Consider the following 16837-nt stretch of genomic DNA (forward strand, 5'->3'; position numbering starts at 1 on the left):
AGATAATGGGTTTAAATGGTTTGACAAAGGAAACAAGCGATTGATTAGCATCATGAGGGCGAAGATCATTCATTCTACAATCATATTCCTACATACAGTCTACAACACAGAGTTTCTTACACAGGTCGAAACGAGGATAAAAAATAGAATCTGTCATAGCTTTGGTTCTTCTAACAATTTCAAATTTAACACCAAACATATCATAGGATCTATAAGAAATATCAAGACATTCAATATCAGAGACTCTGCTGCAGGAAATTAAGCACAAGAGAGTTGCAAGTTTAATAGAAAGACATTTCCTATTAAGTAAAGAGTTATCAGGCCAACTTGAAAAAAGGACTAAAATAGCCTTAACGTCCCACATGGACTGGTACTTAGGACTAGGTGGCCTCTTCAACCTAATACTTTTCATGACTCTACAAACAATAACATTTTTGCCTACCGTCTTACCGTTGATAAGAGAATGACCAGCAGAGATGGCTGATCTATAACAGTTGATAGATCTATAGGAAAGACCCATATTGAATTGTTCAACAAGAAAATTAGCTACGTGTACGATAGGAGCCTCCACGGGATCCATGTCCCTCTCCAGGCTCCAACAAAACCATTTTCTCCAAATGTTGTTGTACCTATAGTGTGTTTCAGGGGCCCAAGATTCTCTGAGGAGAGTTGCAGCTGATGACTTAAGGCCAGACAATTTGTTGGATCTCCTAACACTTTCCAGGCAAGAGGATTCAAAATCCCGGAAAGAACCAGGTGGTGATCTTCCCGGTCTGCGTTTGAAACCAGACCCCTGGCTGCTGGAATGAAGAAAGGAATGCTGCAAGCTAGTTCTAGGGTGGTTGGAAACCAGGCCTTAGAAGGCCAAAAGGGGGTTATCAGGATTAGGGAACATTGGTCCTGTTTCACCTTCTGAAGAAGCAAACAAATGTAGGATCACATTGCTTCACCTCCAAGCGGGTTCGCCCCTAAGCATTATGGTGGATGCAGTTCATCAAGCGTGTGTACTTGCACAAAGGTTCTTTCGAGTGTTTCACCAGATTGGTGCAGATCAATGCTGGCCATCTCTAAAGACGTGTTTCTGGATTATTATCCGTCATCAGTAGAGATTAGGAAAAAAATATTTGGGGTTGCTGTGCAGGCTGCCAAAGTCTTCTCGGGTCACAGTACCTCTCCAGGCGCGCAGGTGCCTCTCCACGAGCTTGTCAGCTCAAAGCGGCTCGGGGGAGCCTTTTAAACAGGAAACAACTGTGGGATCACACTGCTTCACCTCCCAGCTTGTTCACCCCTAAGCATTATGGTGGATGCAGTTCATCAAGCGTGTGTACTTGCACAAAAGTTCTCTCGAGTGTTTCATCAGGTTGGTGCAGATCAATGCTGGCCATCTCTAAACATGTGTTTCTGGATTATTATCCGTCATCAGTAGAGATTAGGCAAAAAATATTTGGGGAGCCTTTTAAACAAGAAGCAAATGTGGGATCACACTGCTTCACCTCCCAGTGGGAGAACTTTTTTGCAAGTACACATGCTTGATGAACTGCATCCACCATAATGCTTAGGGGCAAACCCACTGGGAGGTGAAGCAGTGTGATCCCACATTGGTCGTGCCCCCAGGAACAACTGAGTAGTTTGTGCCAGTATGGACACCCAAAGTATTCGAGGTGCGAGGACCTCCCAAAAGATTTGAGGTGTTGGGACCTCCCAAATTAATTGAGGTGCTAGGACCTCCCACAGCGCTCTGGTTAGGCTCAATATTTTTAGATTTTTTTTTACTCTTTTCCCCTGAACAGTGGGCATGCCATTATGAATGGTATTTGAGCCTTCAATAGAGTTGTCCTATTCAGAAGGAAGGGGTCTTCTAGCGGACATAACCTCCTTAAGGGTGTCCAGCATACAGGACCTCATCTCTATATGGATGAATTTTTTAAAAGAATCATCATTAAAATTGGGGGAGCTTGCTAGAGCGCCATCAGAGTCTAAGTCCGACACTTTTAGGCTCAGAGACTAGGCAATTTAGAAGGAAAGGTAAATGCCCCCTTTTTTAATGTCATTTTATCCAAAAACATAAACAAAAACTACCCTTAGTAAATATTTCCTTTTTTTCTTTTTTTTAGGGCGTCAAGTCCAAAGTGGTGAAGTTGGCTGGGTCAAAAGGCAATGAAAATCGGCAGAAAGCAAGGGATGAGTGACCGGCACCAGCTGATAGCAGGTGAGCAACTGTAACAAGCCGCTCTATCTCAGCTGCTGCCGGAGGGTGTAGAGGAAAGGAACTTGGCTACAGAAGCATGCAGCACTGACATTGCCTAGGCCCACTTCTCGAAGGGGAAAGAGCGCTCGAGCGAGAGGACACACGTTTAACCAAAAGCTTTTGGGAATGGCTTAAGGGGGGAAAAAGAATTAAAACGATGGCGGCATCAGGAAGTGCGTTGTACGCGCAAACCGCAATCGGACCACAAGTGAAGGTGGGGTTTTGAGAGCGGAACACAGCGGAAGACCGTCGTGAAGGTAGGAGAGATCAAAGCGCGCAAGGCGCATAGGCCCACCTGAAGGAAAGAGACACCGGGACTCGGTGAGGAGAAGGGGGAAGAGGGCGGGGGAGTGCCGAAGAAACCATAAATTGGATTCCGGGCATTTGAAAGGTGAAAGGAAAGAAGGGCGGGTGAAAGGAAAGAAGGGCGGGTGGGAGGGGTAAAATCCCTTCAGATCGCTAGCAAGGCAAAGCTGTTAGGCAAACAGTTAAATAAAGAACCAGAAATTGAAGTAAGATAAAGGAACTTATCTCCTTGTGAGCCACATTTAAAAGAGGCAGTCTGTTTGGTGCTCATGTCTCTTATACTATATGACTATTCCATTCTAGAACTGTTTTACTTTGTGATATAGTGCGGGTGCTTGTGACTGCATTAAAGAGATAATGCATAATGTAGCTTCCAGTCTTGTAATGAAATTACATTTAAGTTCATTCAATGATGAGAGTTTTAGGAAGTTTTCAAAGCTTGATTTCTCATAAAGAGATTGGTAAATTCTTTTCTTGCGTCCATTTATTAACTTAGTGAATCAAATGTTCTGGTCACACAAATCCTAAAAATATTGTTAGAGTCATCAATAGAGCAAAATAACAGTGGGTTCCATACAGGAATGATGCTATTTCTATCCAAATGTAACCTAACCTATCAGAACCCATAAAGAGTCCTTGAAAAAGAGTAAGAGCAAAGGAGCATCAAAATAAAAAAGTATGTCTAACTCCCCATAAAGAGTAGTTTTTGAAATTCAGCTGAGTCTCATTTCAACATAAATATTAGTATACAGTTGCAGTAGCAACCGCACAAAGCTAAATCTCGATCAGGAAAATAAGAAAACAGACACAGCAGTAGCCGCCCCAGTTAGAGTGAAAGGGTAAAAGAATTGTCACCTACAAAGTGGCAACAGCATTCATCGTCACCAGTAGCTCACAGCAAAAGGGCAACTTCAAAGGAGAATAGCACACATGGGTGCTCAGGGAAAATGGCGCCTGTCTAATTAGAACCACGCACTATTATAAAAGACATAAAAACACATTACTACATTGTTTCATCTCCAAAAGTCCTCCTCCAATGAGAAGACATCCTTCGTCTGTACGCGGTCTCGTCCCTTCTTTCACATGGCAGACATGTGTAGCTCCCGATCCATTATCAGAAAAGTATCATCTCATGTCAATATTTGTACGACTGGGACAAGTCTTGGTTCCCAGGAAAGAAAATTGCAGTGTTCGGTCAATTACTTGTTAAATGTTTCACTGAGGGAGAATGAACTATGCTAAAGACAGAAACATTTACTTGCAAATCTCCTGTTAGGTCATGGCAGTCCAAACCTTATAAGCATATATTTATTTTTAAAACAAACTGTCTGTTCAATTTTATACAAATATATGACAACGAAGGAAGTTCGGTTCTAGTTTATCAAGAATAGTTAGCTGAAGAAATAATACATTTGATAAGTTCAGCACATTCTTCAGTTATGACAGCATCTAAGCAAGTCACTTTAAGGTCAATCCATTGAATACACTTGTGCAGATTTCAACATTTTCCTAAAGCATCTATTTTATAGAAAAGACAAGCCTAGCCGAAGTTTTGGCATTAGGAATGTCAGCTTAGTGCATTCTCCACCATTTTCTATGTGTCATTTTTGTTTTACACATTTTCGTATTGAATACCAAGACACATTGGAATTAGTATTGATTAATTTCTATAGGCAATCATCTTTTATGCTGGTCTCTAAAGTTTATCAAAACTCCAAGGACTATGGTGGTGGCCCACGAGACATCACAAGACTCTGCGGTGGTCTGGAAGAACCAAAGGTGGTGTCTTGGAACGATAATATAGACTGCTGTTGGCAGCGGAAAAAGTGGTGCAGGGGGAAAAGACTGCCCTGAAAGGTAAGAAGAAATGAGATGCTGGACTCAACACTTCTGAATGGTGAAGCTTCTATTGGTTTCCCAAGGAATACTAATGGTATGAACTATTGCTGTAGGCCTCCTTTCAAAGAAGAATCAGCCCTGAAATTAGTGGCCCATGTCGCCTTTCTTCTCCATTCACTATGCAGGTCTTCAGTTGGCCACTGAATTGTTGGTCGAATTCAGTTGTGTAACCCAAAATATGATGGGTCCCTCGTGCAGAATGCGTTGAGGGGTTTCCAAGTCTCTCATATCTCACAAATATTAATTGGCCTTGGGCTGAATGAGTGTCCTATGAAGGGCTACCCCACCTGTGCTGTAGGGGATGCAGGGGCCTGCGTTACACCCCTGGTCAAATTCAGATGCACATACGCTATGATTTGTGTTCTTGTTTTGTTTTCGTCATCTTCCAAAGACCAATGAAAAAAGTTCAGAAAAGAAAACTCGAAAGACTATAAAGTCTTGTCGGTATGTTCATATTTGGTTTGCAAACCTCCCAGAAGCCTTGGAATCCATCACTGATTCACTGTTTAGAACCCTTTGACCTCAGCTGATGGTTGCACCCAAACTTAACTTTCTGAAGGCTTTTAGCACCAGTACCACCCAGATTCTTCAATCTGGAGATGCTACAGTGCCTACAGACCAGGCTGTGAATACACTATGAACAGTACCTACAGACCTAGCTGTGAATATAACAGTACCTGCAGACCAGGCTGTGAATACTACAGTACCTACAGACCAGGCGGTGAATACTAGAGTACCTTCAAAGCAGCCTTTGAATACTAGAGCACCTATAGACCAGGCTGAGATTACAACAGTACATACGGGCCAGGCTGTGAATACGTCAGTTCCTACAGACCAGGCTATAGCTACAACAGTAACTACAGACCAGGATGTGCATACTACAGTATCTGCAGACCAGGCATTGAATACTACAGTACCTACAGACCAGGCTGTGAATACTACAACCCCTAGAGACGAGGCTGTGAATATAAAGCATCTACAGACCAGGCTGTGAATACAACAGTACCTACAGACCAGGCAGAGTATACTACAGCACCTAAAGACCAGGCTGTGAATGCAAAGCATTTACAGACTAGGCCGTGAATGCAGCCGTACCTACAGACCAGGCTGTGAATATAACAGCACCTACAGACCAGGCTGTGAATACAACAGTACCCACAGACCAGGGTGTGAATACAATAGCCCTACAGACCAGGCTGTGAATACCACATTACCTACAGACTAGGCTGTGAATACTACAGCACCTACAGACCAGGCTGAGAATGCAACAGTACCTACAGACCAGGCTGAAAATGCAACAGTACATACAGACCAGGGTGTGAATACAATAGCCCTACAGACCAGGCTGTGAATACCACATTACCTACAGACCAGGCTGTGAATACTACAGCACCTACAGACCAGGCTGTGAATACAACAGTACCCACAGACCAGGGGGTGAATACAATAGCCCTACAGACCAGGCTGTGAATACCACATTAACTACAGACCAGGCTGTGAATACTACAGCACCTACAGACCAGGCTGAGAATGCAACAGTACCTACAGACCAGGCTGAAAATGCAACAGTACATACAGACCAGACTGTGAATACAACAGCTCTTACAGACCAGGCTGTGAATACTTCAGTACCTACAGACCACGCTGTGAATTCTACATCTCCTACAGAGCAGGCTTTGAAAATAACCATACCTACAGACCAGGCCGGGAATACTACAGCACCAATAGATTAGGTTTTAAATGCTATTGTGCCTACATAGGAAGCTGTGGATATACCAGTACATACGGGCCAGGCTGTGAATTCTACAGTATCTACAGAACAGGCTGTGAAGACAACAGCAACTACAGAGCAGGCTGTGTATACTACAGCACCTGCAGACCAGGCTGCGAATATTGCAGTACCTACAGACCAGACTGTGAATACAACACCATCTACAGACCAGGCTGTGAATACAACACCATCTACAGACCAGGCTGTGAATACAACAGCACCTATAAACCAGGCTGTGAATACAACTTTATCTACAGGGCAGGCTGTGTATACTACTGCACCTGCAGACCAGGATGTGAAGCCTGCAGTACCTAAAGACCAGGCTGTGAATAATGGCAGCAATTCAATTTATTGACCTGATCAGTTCTCTCTAGATCCTTACTGTCACTGTCCTAGCGACAGACTCCCCACCTAGACCCCTACCATCACTGCCCTGTCACCAGACCCCTACCATCACTGTCTTGTCGACATACTCCCCAGCTAGACACCTACTGTCACTGTCCTACCGACAGACTCCTCACTCAGACCCCTATCATCACTGTGATGGAGCAAGGTCTCACATATGCAGAGACTTGCTTGGATTCAGCCCTCTCGAAATAACCTATAATTAATTAACCAACATGTTTCGTTCACTAATATTTGCACTACACAACATTTTTAGTATCTAGGGGAAGCTTGCCTATGTGCTTTTACTAACAGTAACTCGAATGCATTAAAATGGCCACCAAAAACGCGGGAACTGTACTACGCATGCGTCTGCCACACTCACATGGTGTGAAGTACTTCTGCTTGTGAGCACTGGTGCCAGAAATGGCAGCTTTAAATCTCACATGCTAACGCTTATGCTGCAGCTTGAACTAAACTTGTTTGTTTTGCTTAACTATTAATGTAAAAGATAAAATAAAGTAATGGGGTTAGAGTAGAGATAAGTGGTATACAGTGCTTTCATTTATTTTTGTATTCTAAAATGTTACTCTTTGACTTTGCTGATAGCTCGTACTTGGGCCTGACTACTGTGAAATACCCCATCTTTGAAAGCTACGCATGCGCACTCACACTCTGAATTTGCTGAAGCATTGGCATCAAACCTCGGCCAAGAAGCATCTTACCTGCGATTTGCCTGAGAACCTCACCACATGACCCGGGAAAAGGAAGAAGACTTACAATTTATTTTAACATTGTATGCAAAAATGAAATAATGTTGGTGGGCGAAATAAAGACGTGAGAAAGTAAATTGTGGGTGGGAACTGGATCAATTCAAGGGAATTTAGATGATCTCATCTTAGTATGGCGTGATGACCCCTCCTTGTCTTTCCAACCAATCACTGAAGGGGAGCACACAGATTTGCAACATTTAGGGGTGGTACATTGTCCTCAAAATGGTATAATTAAGGTTGGTTTAAATAGAGAAATTGTCCGACTTGTCCGATTGGCTGACCTGTCACTGACCCAACGACTGCTGTAGGAGATCGAGAGCAGAGGTGCTGGCGGAGCACTCTGTCAGAAGAATCGAGATGTTGGTGGAAATTATTGATTACCCAGTCACGGTACTAATTGGCTTTTCCCGAGAGAGAGGGGTGTGACGCTGGCGTCACACTTAGCTGGGGTCACCTGTCCTGATCTGCACCTGTCTTGTCCCGTGAGCACCTGATTTTTCGGGAGCCTGGTCCATATTTTGCCCCAGCCCGTGGCCAGGATTGGTCATTGCACCATTCTAGGTAAATATAATCCATGTGGTATGTCCTTGGGCTATTTCCCTTACTCACCCTTCCCAGGTACCAATGTCTAAAGGTGTTACTGTGATTTCTTACAAACTTTATGTCCTACTGGTTATATTCTTGCTTGTAAAATTTATGGTCACAAGATTGTGGCCTTTTTCCATTTGACTCAGAGAATCTCTCATAGATAAAGGTTTTAAAACTTTCCCTGAGTCTGTGGTTATTTCAGGAAAACGTAAATGTGTTTAAATACTGCCTGTTTTAAACTAACTCCCTCTTCGATCTCCAGGACGTATAGCAAAGGTGACAAGGATTGGTAAGTCATGGTCTACAGGTATAAGTCCTAAATGGACCTCTAGGCACTGATAGGGTGACTAAATTAGTAATTAGTTAGGCAGGACTGCTAGTTCAAAGTGTGAATGTTATATGGGCCCAGGTGAGAATGGTAAAATTGAGCTAGTAGGTCCCTGTGTGCTCTATCAACTGTCCTACTGACAGACCCACCACCTAGACCTCTACTGTCAGTATCCTACCAACAGACTCCTCATCTAGACCCTTGCCAACACTGTCCTACCGACAGACTCCTCACCTTAACCCCTACCATCACTGTCCTACCGACAGACTCCTCACCTAGACCCATACCATCACAGTCCTCTCACCAGACCCATACCATCACTATCTTACCGACAGACCCCTTCTTCCCCACCTAGACTCATACCTTTACTGTCCTACCAACAGACTGCCCACCTAGCACCTGTCCCTCTTTCTCCAGAAGAGGAGCAAACCTACTGTTAATACAGCCTCGCCTGCAGTCTTACCCGCCCTGCTTCTACTATTGTGCCATTAGCAACCCCCCTGTCACTGCCCTGTGGCCAGAAGTCCCGATTCCAGTCTCCTCTCCCCCATCGATAACCTCGCCCTGTCCTAGATCGCAGCATTAAGCTCCTGCTTCACGTTTTTTTTGCCACAGCTCAGTTGTTTGAATGAATGTATACGTAGGAAGGTAATGTATACCTTTAGCAAGTGGTGGGGTGGGGCACGTAAAACTGCCCACTCAAATTATATGGGGCATGAGGTGTTTTAGCCAAATTCTGTGGAGAATTATGCAGTTAAATTTTCTTTTTACAATTTCTATGGAGTGGGATACTCCAACAAGCACTTTAGATTTTTGGCAAACGCAATCGATGTCTTTCTAGCGTCATTAATCTGTTGTTCGAGCTTTGATGACATCATCACTCTCAGCTACAACTCCACGACGGACTGTGGTGCTGATTTCTGTAAATAGTACATGAAAATTAGCAATCATGTTGTTTTCTCATTCCTCCAAATGTGTTCTTTGAATCAAAGTAGCCGGTGCTACTAGGGGCGTGTCAAGGCTCCGGTATAGTGTAAAGGTTTGATCTACAACATTGCTGTAAGATACCTTTCCCTGTTTCCCTTAGATCTACAATCTTATTCTAATATAAAGGGGCTGTTGTGTGAATGATGCCACTATAGCGCCTGGATACCCTTGCGGGCGACTAGCCGTGCTCTATAAATCCTGTTTGATTGATTGAATAGACCCCAAAACCCAAGTAGACATCATCAAATAAACGAATATTCTAAAACACCTGTTGTTGGTGATTGTTAGAAATGCAGGGCCGGGCAAATAGAACTGTTCTCTTCTGTTACAATGGATGGCCTCTTTAGCAAATAACAAACATAACAATTGTTGGTTAGAAAACAAGTCTTTGATATACACTTTGCAACTAAACTCACTATACGTTGTTTGGAGGAAAATTCAAGGAAGAAACAGCACAGAGCCAATTACCCCTTTATTTATGAAGAATTTTATGGGTCAATATTGGTTATTCTGAAACACACAAAACTTGTTAATAGGATTTCAGAGTCATTACTTGTTACGATCTGACATCCTCCATGGAGATTTGTTAATACCTCGGTGTTATAACTAACCTAACATTTGCATATTATTTACATTTCCACATTTCACTGCACCGCAGCACATTTTGAATGCAACTTTTCTATTTCTGAAAGATGTAACACCTTCACACGCAAATTTGCATATTTTAGCACACCATAGAGCAGGTGACAACAGGCCGATGCACATAATTGCATCAATGTATTGCAATTCACAACCCTGCAGGTTTGCACTCATAGGGGGATATGTACAAGAATATGTCGTAGCGTAGTGTAACGCCAAATTTGGCAACGCTGCGCTCCGGCACTTTCAAAACTCATAGATGCACCTTATTTACAAACATACGGCACACCACTGCGTTTCCCCTAAGGGAAACCTTCCTGCACATAAACAATTTATAAAGGCGAATGGCTGCTTGTATGTGTGTGCTGCATAATGCAGCACACATAGAAACAGCAAAAATGAGGAGAAATGAATGATTTCTCCTCGTATCCCCATCAGCAGACCAGGTTTTACCTGGCCTTAGTTTTTGTTGCTGTCCCATCCTTGTAAATATAGGGCAACGTCAAAAAGCAATGGGTGTTGCGGTGGAATGACCACTGTAACACCCATTGCCCACCCCTCTGCTGCAGCGGATCGAGGCATATGTACAAGGTGGCGTTAAGCTATTTTAGGTGGCTTAACTCCACCTTGTAAATATGGGGTATGGAGCAATGCCACTGGAGCATCAAAAAAAGTGATACTCCAGTGGCGCTAGGAGCTTGTAAATAGGCCCCTTAATTCTTAAACCATTCATTGCCATTTGGTGGACGGTGGTGCGCTGAGCTGAAGGCAGATAGCAATGTAGGACCATATTACTCAGATTGGCCATTTTTTATTTTTATGCTACATGTTTTTTTGGAGTATTTATCATGTATAAATAACAAAAAACCAAAAGTGGTTCTTTTCAGAACCAACAACAAAAATCAAATAAAGACCATTTGCTCTATGGACTCTCAGGCCCTCCATGGATGCCCATGGCGAGTTGGGGTAGCGTGTTTCTTTAAGCTAGGGCCTAAGGCTAATCCCACCAGTGCAAGGCAAAAGTGAAGTAGGTAGAGAATATTTTCATCGATTTTGAACATATCATTAAAAAAAGTCAATGAAAAACTACAGTTGAATTGAAGGGATAAATGGATCTAAAATAAAACGAAGAAGCTAAATGTTATGAGATCTGTAACACCACAAAATGCTTTTTATGTGCGGGCACGGAGGCAAGCCTTAGTGTACAGAGAAGCTAAAGTATAATTTTTCATCCACCTGGCAATGTATTTGATGTTATAATATATTATTGAATAATGTTTTTTTAATTGCAATTACTTGTTTTAATAGTAGTTACTTGACTAAATCATTTCCATTGTTGTGCACTTCCGGGTGCATATTGTGCACCCAATACATATTGACTGCTCAGGTTTCAGACCTTACAATGTGGAATAACCAGCAAATTGTAAATGTATGTTCCAATGCGCACAGACTGGTAATATGAGCTGTTTGCCCCCAGGATTCTCTCACGGTTTGACCTGTTGAAAATCTACATCAAAGCAAATAGCAAGAGGTGTCAGACTTGCAGACAACTTCAGACACAGGCTCATGTATGCACCCGACACAGATTACCCACCAATTTGGAATGAGGGTTTAGAGTCCTCATTGCCTGATCATGGGTGCCTTGTGAATATGGTAACAATCGCACACAATGAATTCAGACACTGGTGTTTTGAACCTCCCCGGGACTTTACAGCGCTAGCATAATAGCTGAGTGCTACGCAAACAAATGATGGACGGAATGCTGAATAAATCATACGTTCACCCCCAGTCAAGAGATCTGGGTTAAATCCATCATTATTTTGCTCGCCATGTCACCCCAGTTTAGACCCAGCCATATGAAAATCAGTCTTGACCCTGTGCCTTGTAGGAACAGTCCAGCCCGAAATGCCAAGCCAGGGCCTCCCTGGACCGGAAACATGTATTCTGTGACCGGTTTTAGGGCATCACCCTTCATCAGCCAGGCTAGCTTGAATCCAGTGGCACAGTGAGCACGGAACCTACGTCTGGCCATACCTTTCCCACTTAGGGTGACATATGCAAAAGAAACAATTGATGGACGGAAAACTGGACAATGCAAACATTCTCCTTGCCATTTGGGGTGGAATTTTCCCATTAGAACAGGGTCAAGACTGATTTACATATGGCTGGGTCCAAACTGAGGTGGCTTAGTGGGTGAAAAACTATGGATTGGGATGTGGCCGGAGCATTTGCAAGTGACTGAGCTTAATTTAAGAATTCCATCCATCATCTTGTTGCTGTTTCCCTGTAGGAAAGGGACATTATCCTGAAGATATTGTAGAGTTAAGTTTGGACCAATGTCTGGAATACATGGTAGGCCTTGAATTAGACCCTCCAGTCTCAGGCACCAGTAAAGAAATGGAGATGGCAAAATGGCCGGGCGACATAAGATGTATGGCAGGGTCAATAGTTAACAAAGACACATTTGAGAAAAATGGATGAAGTATGTGATCTGCTTAGTGAGTGGATGCCAGACTATTATGCTGGGTATCCTTGGCAAGGTTTTCCCCTAACTTTTTTGCCTTCAACCCTCCTGTTTTGCTGAATTTGTTTTTGCTGGCATTATGGCTCTGTGCACTTTAGCCCTGCTAACCAGTCCTAAAGTGCTTGGACTCTTTCCTTAAAACAAGGTAGAATCGGTTATACCAATTGGCATATTTAATTTAATTATAAGTCCCTAGTACAATGGCACTACCGGTGCCCAGGACCTGTAAATTAAATGTCCTGGTGGGCCTGCAGCACTGGTTGTGCCATCCACGTAAGTAGCCCCTTTAAGCAAGTCTCAGGTCTGCCATTGCAGCCTGTGTGCAGTTATAAACTGCCATTTCAAAAAAAGAAACATTTTGTCATGCCCAAACCTTTCAATTTAATGCACATGTCACCACTGGGGTAAGCCCTGGACAGTCCACAGGGCAGGGCGCAGTGTATTTGAAAAGTTGGCTGCATGCTTTTAAGTTTTATATGTCCTGGTAGTGAAAATCTCTTAAATTCCTTTTTCACTATTGCAAGGCTTACCTCTCCCATAACATTGGAGTTACCTTATTACATTTAATAAGCTGTAAATTCCAAATGGGAACAGGTAACCAGTTCATGTTTCATGTCTTTGGAATTGTAATGAGAAATCACCTCTTATGGTAAAGTCAGATTTTAAATTTCAATTTTGAAAATACCACTTTTCTAAAGTTGGCATTTTTCCTGGCTTAGCCATTTAGTGATTGAAGTCTGTCCCAGGGTCACATAACTGAGTGTGGTTGACAGTTGGGCTTTGTGTATTCCTCCCAAACGGCTTAGGTGTGCCTGGATCTGCCTTCACTGGCAGGATGGGAGGGTGGAGCTGGGCATTGCCCTACATACACTTGAATAAGCTGTGTTCTGCCTCTACACAAAGGGCTGCATATCCCTTGTAGTTAGAATGGAACCAGGGCAGGAGAGGCAGAAAACATGTGCGCTTCAAAGGGAAACCTTTAGAAGCATCTTCACTTCAAAGGAGACACCGTGTATAAATATTGAACCTCAGAAACCAACTCTTCAGCACACTTTTGCTCCACCAGGAAGAAGGAATGCTGTGCTGCTGAAAAGATTATCACTCTGCTGGACTGCTGCTCTGCTGTCTTTACCTGTTGCCCTGCTGCCCTCTTACCTGGGAGAGAAGGACTGGACCTGTATCTCTGAAACCAGTGCGTAAACGTGACTCCAAGAGCTAGTTGGCTGGCCATCAGGTCAGAAGCCTCAAGTACATAACAGGCTTCCAACAACCTTGAACCCGGCACTTGAACTTGCCATCTGTGAATTATGTCCTCCCAAGTAGTGCCACCCTCAGTCCTGGACCCTTGGAAGTGGTCCTGAAAGTGCTTTTGCCAGCCCAGCTGTTTCCCCATTAGAACTGATGCGAATCAATGCAAATCCCAGCAAAGCCTTGCCACACTGCTGCCACATCATAGGAATCATAAAACATTGTCCCACAGCTTCCAGCCTTATCGGAACCGCCATAAAGCAAAGAATCGCAAATAAATACCGTGCAGACCATGCACTGGGAGTTAAGGTACTGTGTTCAGGGGACCTAAGTGGGCCCCTGTAGCCGGCTCGAATTCCACCGGGGTTGGCCTAAACATTTGACTTTGTCCCGCTCCTTCACAACCAGATAACCACAATTGGCGCTTTGTGCTTTTTGGTGCTATTTTCACTTATATCTTTAAAACTGCATATCTTCAGTTCTACTGATTGGATGTTTGTCAATTTCTTCTTGATTTATTCATAACATTTTACTGTATTCTTTAAAATTGGTGTAGGATTTTTCTGTTTTCAGTTTGAAGTACTGGCTAAACACTTTACACATTGCCTCAAAGTTAAGCCTGACTGCTCTGTGCCAAGCTACCAGAGGGTTGACATAGGTTAATTTGGGGTTTGCTTGCGCCTCAACCTGACAAGGATTTAGGTTGCTGCTGAGTAGGGTTTCACCACCCTCAACCAGTAACCCCATTTCTTAAACAGAATAATTGCTACATTTCAAGAGCTTTGAAATCTCAATTAAGAGAAGATGCCATACTGCAGTTAGGGTCATCAAACTGGATGTTGAAAGTGCTCAGTAAGTTAAAATTAGCATCCAAATGAGACTGGACACAGATAACTGAGAGCTCCACCCACATTGTGGACCTGGTGGGTGGTAAATCAAAGACCACAAAAAAGCAAAGTTCCGAGAAAGACATAGGGGCCAATTACGATGTCGTTAGGAAAGGCTCCGAATGGGATTTGGAATTGCAGAATTAGATTTGGAACCCTTGTTTCCGAATGAATCGTACATATTTCCCAACGAGTGATGAGGAGGCCTGGAAACCATTTGGGCAGTCTGAATCGGTTCCAAAAGGTATTTGGACAGCCAGAGTCTTTCGGAGCCGATGGGTACAGCTCTATGGACACCGTTTCGGACGAGCGATTAGGATGACCGATTCGGACAGCCATTCCAATTCGGTCTACCCAACACAAAATGGCTGTCGGAATCTGTCTTTGGGGACCCGTTATGGGGCCCCCTTCACCCTAAGGTGTCGAATGAGACTTGTTGGGGTACCCAAGGGAGCCCTCGTCCCAACCATGTACAATGTGGCAGGCACCATGGGTTGCCTGCCACAGTGTGAAAGGTTTTCCCCACCCACCGTTTTTTTCAATGGGAGCCTGTGTCCTCGTTCGGAACACAGGCTCCCATTGAAGTCCCACTGAACGATGTTGGGAAGCATCGTAATTGGTCGGTTGGACTCGCAGAACCCGATTCATTCGGGAAACGATTCCAAAACTGATTAGGTCAGAAGTGTTTCCTAACGAGATCGTAATCGGCCCGATGGTGAGAAAACCAGGCCTACACCATCTGGTTCAGGAAAGATTCTCTACCAAGTAGGTAAAGTTGGACTTAAAAATAATCAGAATCCTACCACCCTTTTTCTCCAATCTTTCAGGATTGACTATACAATAGTAATCTGAAAGGGCAATTGTAATATCAGGAGTGAAATACTCACGTAAGCAAGTTTACATGAGAAAAAGAGCATCAGGTTTAAAATCCATACAAAAATTACAAAACTCCAAATGTTGCTTTACAAGACAGCTGCAGCTCATGCTAAACAAACTATATATTACATGCCTAAGAGCAGCAGGACAAACCAGTGGTAAAGAGAAGCTTGGCCTAATCTTTCAACATAAAGCAAAAGCCACAGCCACAATGATAACAATGGTGCATGCAGGCTGTGCAGAAGATCAAAACTACACTTACAAGCTGAAAACACTAAGGGACTGAAGGACCGCAGCTGTGCAGTGGAATAAATGAGCCTGCTTGAAGTAAAATAGCCATGGTTCCTCACCCCTGCACCCGTTCGGGCATGGATGGGCACAGACAGGGTTGCCTTTGACGCGCCAGCAGCACACCCGCTATGTGTGTCCACTGAATGTCTGCACGTCGCCTCTCTTTATATAGAAAGCAGGCTGTGTATCAGCCAACATGGAGAGAAAAACACAAGACCGTACAAGATTGTGCCCTAAAAATGGCACCAACAAGATGGCCGCATCATCCGCCCAACTCTCAAATACGCAGTTAACAGAGGCGGACAGTGCCCTGCTGCAAAGTGCAATAAGTGCAGAGAGCAATCAATTTTAAAAGTCCATAACTTGTCCCCACCAAGAAAAACAAGTACCACAAGTTTTTCAAGCCCATTTTTGCAAAAGAACACTAACACTGTTATCTGATGCGTCCGCGGATTGCATCTCTTTTTATAAAAGAGTGGCTGTTTATCAACCAACAGAGAGAGAAAAACACTAGACCGTACGAGATGACTCTCTAAAAATGGCAATAATTATTGCCAATTTCAGCATTTTGGCTTACTGAATCAAAATAAGTATGTTTCAGTAATTACCGGGCATATTTCCCTCTTAGAATTCCAGCAGGTTTGCTGAAATAAAAGGGGGGGGGGCTGTGATAAACATTGCACAGTCATAATCATAAACTCTGGGCAAACATGGGTTTGGGCAGGGTCACAATTTCCCAAGGCACTTGTAATCAGGCCATAAATATTGTAATGCAGGAGGGAAGTATCACAAAGTAACCGTTGCTCTTTAACCCCTTGGATGCTGGTGACGGAACCACTCCATCACCAGCCACGGGTGGGCTGTGCTAATGACGGAGTGGTTCCGTCACGGCCCCGCCGCCGCGCCTGCGCGGCATTAATTTCGTGCCTGCGCTGAGCCTTCCATTGAGCGGGCGGGGACGTGACGGAACCACTCCGTCACAAGCACAGCGCCCCCATGGCTGGTGAATGAGTGGTTCCGTCACCAGCATGGCGGTGCTGCGGGGCCGCCCCATTCCCCACAGCGCCGCGGCGGAATTACCGCCGCGG

Source organism: Lissotriton helveticus, chromosome 4_1 (assembly GCF_964261635.1).
Source record: "Lissotriton helveticus chromosome 4_1, aLisHel1.1, whole genome shotgun sequence".
Classification (NCBI taxonomy): domain Eukaryota; kingdom Metazoa; phylum Chordata; class Amphibia; order Caudata; family Salamandridae; genus Lissotriton; species Lissotriton helveticus.